Source organism: Eulemur rufifrons, chromosome 24 (genome assembly GCF_041146395.1).
Source record: "Eulemur rufifrons isolate Redbay chromosome 24, OSU_ERuf_1, whole genome shotgun sequence".
NCBI lineage: Eukaryota > Metazoa > Chordata > Mammalia > Primates > Lemuridae > Eulemur > Eulemur rufifrons.
The window spans coordinates 82,217-86,150 of NC_091006.1; the positions used below are offsets into that span (position 1 = coordinate 82,217).

Consider the following 3,934-nt stretch of genomic DNA (forward strand, 5'->3'; position numbering starts at 1 on the left):
GGCCATATTGTCCACCTGGTTGTCACGAGTGGTGCCTACTGGGCTCTAAAGAATGACGTCCGTTCTCCCAGCCGGACATGCGGGGCTTTCCTGGCCTGCCACTTCTCCCTGAAAGGAAATCGGCCACCTCCCTTAGCTCACCAAGCCGCGCCCCGGGGCTGGCCAGCAAAGTAGAACGTCCGCTCTTCGAGGGTACGGGAGGCTGGACCTCCCTCTCCCCCCTAGTCCCACCTGGCAGGACCTCTCAAGTTAATCCCAAGGGGTCCCCTCCTGTCCTGGCCTGCGGGGGGCACTCTTCTCTCTCTGCTGCTCTAGTCCTAAACAGACAAAGTACCCTTCCCCATGGCGCTGCCGGGCTGAAGTCTTGGAAAAGGACTGCTCTAGAGCTCTGGAAACAAAAGGGTCCCAGGCCCAATGTGCCGTCCTGCCCTCGAGGCAATCTGGCTGCACCCCAGGGGGACCTCTGTGACCCTTCTGCATCTGGCTCCTTCTGGCCTTGCCACAGAGACTGTGTCACCCCGGGACCCAGGACTATCCTTGGCTCTGAGGAATGAAGGCCAGCGAGACTGCGCAAGTGTCCCTGCACCAGGTTCTGGGCCGTGCATGTTGCACGTCTCATTTTATAACGGTAAGAAGTTTCCGAGGTAGGCACGAATGTCCTAACTTTACCGCTGAGCACGTTGAGGTGAGCAGCTTGCCCACGATCATGCAGTAGGAAATAGCAGAGCCGGGCTTCTCGCTCGGGCTGTCTTCCTTTTCATGTATTGGCTTGAACACCTGCTGCGTGCCAGGCACTGTGCTGGGCGCTGGGCGTAGGATGGTGAGCAACAACAGAGTCCCTGCCCTCCTGGGCTTATAGGATTGTGGGGGGAGGGACACACAGCGATAATCATGATGTATAAATGTAAAATGACAAACTGAAATAACAGAAGCGTATGGGTCTCTGATGGTGTGTAACAGAGAAAGCTGACCTGGCTGGGCACTCCGCAGAGCCGCCTGAGGAATGGTTACCTGGGCACAATGCTAAAAGATGACTAAGCAAAGGAAAAGAGAACTGCAACGTGGGCACAGCACGTGCAAAGATCCTGGGGTGGGGGTGGGGGAGCATGAAACATTTGAGAAACCCATGGGAGGCCAGTGTAGCTGCAGTGCAGAAACTAAGAAAGCGGGTAAGGTGTGAGGCCCAGCGAGTGTCCCCTGATTGTTCTCTCTGAACACACTGTGTTCTCACAACCTTGCAGGTGTCATCTCGTCATCTGCCCAGCCCCCCTGAGGCCGGTGCTGCTGTTGCATCCCTATTCTCCAGATGAGGAAACGGGACACAAAGGATGAGTCAATTACCCAGAATCCTCTAGCATGGCGGAGCTCAGATTTGAATCCGGGTGGCCTGACTCCAGAGCCCATGCTCCCAGCCACTGAGCCACACTGCGTCAGAAGAGGAGGCAGAGGGGTGCGCAGGCCATGCTAAAGCTTGGGGTCTTTTCCTTGGGCAGGTGGGATGGTTTCTAAGCAGGGCGATGATATGATCAGGTGTGTGTGTTTAAATGAGGCTGGGGGGAGTGGGGGCCACGAGGATGTGGGAGGGGGAGGGCTGGGAGCAGCCGAAGTGTCCAGGTGGGAGATCTTACCCCTGAGGCCAAGCAGGGGCCCTGGCTGGAGAGGAGGAGTGCGGCAGAGGGGGGAACGACAGGACTGGGACACAGGTCAGGTAGGGAGGCGGGCAGAGAGGGGGAGATGGAGGGAGCAGGCCACATTCCCAGGTTCCTGGCTTGCCCGGCTGGGGGGGGGGGGTGGAGCCTGTTCCTGGGACAGGTAAAATCCTGGAGGACAGGTGTGGGGAGGAGCAAGAATCCAGTCTCAGACTGAGGACTGTCCCAGAGCAGACATCATCAGGTCGTCAAGGGGACACTGGGGTTGAGAGTTTTGAGGGGCAGTCATGCCTGCTCACCAGTCACTGATGCGGCATGTGTGGACGGCGACATCCAGGGAGGGAGGCCAGGGAGAGGAGGGCTGGCCCCACGGGCTCTGCCCTTACTGGCCACGCAGCAGAGAACGGGCTGCTTGGCCAGAGGTAGGAGGAAGATGAGGCCGTGGCATTGTGCAAGCTGAGAGGAAGGCAGTGTTTCCAAGGCAGGAGCAGCCAGCAGAGGACAGGATGTCCCCAAGAGGACGATGACTGTGAAGACCCAAAAGTACCCAACAAACATGATGTGGCATCGCAGTGGTCTGTTGGTGCATCGGGGTTGGGGAGTGAACAGGAGCAGCGCGTGGGGACAGTGAGTGTGGAGGACTCTTTCAAGAAGTTTGGCGGGGAGGAGGAGGAGGAGGAGGAGGAAAGCAGGCAGTTGCGGGGATGTGGGGTTGAGGGAGGATTTTTCAGAGAGAGACTTGAACACGATCCCATGGTTAGGGGAAGGGGCCTGTTGGAAGTCAGAGCGGATGCCACGGGCACCACGCAGAATCCCAGGACCGAACCTGAGCTGCCCCAGCTGCAGGGGGGCCGGAGGCTGACGGCTCTCCTCCGAGCCTCTCTCCAGGACGCGCCCTGGGCTGAACAGAGCCATGTGGCCCCAATCTGTGCCCTCCCTGCCCCAGCCCTGGAAGGCAGTGGCCTGACTCCTGGCCACAATGTGGTGTGACGCTGAGGCTGTGCCTGCTCCAGAGCTTCCTGGTGGGGTGGCTGAGGCCTTCCATGGGCCTGTGTCACAGCTCAACTGTCCCTCGGCTCCATCCTGCCTCCCCCAGCACAGGTGTCGGTCCTGAGAGCATGCCCAGTGAGCTCCCTGCTCGCTGGTCTCCGTCTCCCGGGCCCTCAACCCCAGACAGCAGTTCAGTGAGCAAGAGAGAGGAGCGGTCAGTGATCGTGGGTATTTCCCGAAAGACGGAGATCAGCTGTGCCCTAGAGAAATGTCTGCTCTGAGCTTCCGGGGAGAGGAGGCCAGGGAGGGTGGGGTGGGGGAGGTCTGAGCTGGACGCTGGGACAGGTGTTTCCATTTTCCTGTGAGGTGGAGGCAGGCCCTCTGTTGAGAGGGTGGGAAGGTCGGGAGGGCCAGGGGTTTGAGGAGAATGAAGACCCGAGACAGCCGTTGCAGAAAGTGAGAACAGAAACCCTCGTGCCCTGCTGGCAGGTGTAATTCGTGCCGCTGCAAACAATCTGATGGTTCCTCAACAGGTTAAACTCAGAGTTACCTTTAATCCAGCAATTCCACTCCTAGGTATGCACCTGAAAAAACTGAAACATGAGTCATCTGCTGAATATTTGTGTCCCCCCCCATTTATATGTTGAAGCCTTAAGCCCCAATGTGGTGGTATTTGGAGGTGAGGCCTTTGGAAGGTAGTTAGGTTTAGATGAGGCTGTAAAAATGAGACTAGTGTTCTTGTAGGAAAAGGAAGAGACCGGAGCGCAAGCTCTGTCTGCCACGTGAGGACACAGCCAGAAGGCGGCCGTCTGCAAACCAGGAAGAGTGTCCTCATCAGAACCCGACCATGCTGGCACCTTGATCTCGAACTTCCAGCCTCCAAACCTGTGAGAAACAAATCTCTGTTGTTTAAGCCACTAGTCTATGGTATTTTGCTATGGCAGGCCAAGCTAAGACAATATGTCCACATAAAAACTTGTACACAGATGTTCATAGCAACGTTATTCATAATAGCCAAATAGTGGCAACGACTCAAATGTCCATCATTTGATGAATGGATAAACACAGCGTGGCATATCCATAGGATGGGGTGCGATCTGGCAACAAAACGAGTGAGGCAGCAGCACTGGCGGCAAAGTGGGTGAGGCTTGGGAACATTCTGCTGGCCACAGCCTAGCGGGAGAGGCGGACACGGAAGCGCAGTTGCGTCCAGCGAGCTGAGCGTGACGAGGGAGCTGCACACATGGGGGAGCTGAGGCTTCAAGGCGGACGAGGAATGAGACAGGGGAAAGTGG

The 3,934-nt window shown here is 57.3% G+C and overlaps 1 long non-coding RNA gene across 1 annotated transcript; it reads left to right on the top strand.

Moving 5' to 3' along the window:
• The first annotated feature begins 522 nt into the window (after positions 1 to 522).
• LOC138374698 (uncharacterized) lies at positions 523 to 3,606 on the top strand. The gene is made up of 3 exons (XR_011231398.1): positions 523 to 628; positions 1,242 to 1,450; positions 3,384 to 3,606. It is a non-coding gene; the product is annotated as an uncharacterized lncRNA (long non-coding RNA).
• Positions 3,607 to 3,934: the final 328 nt, after the last annotated feature.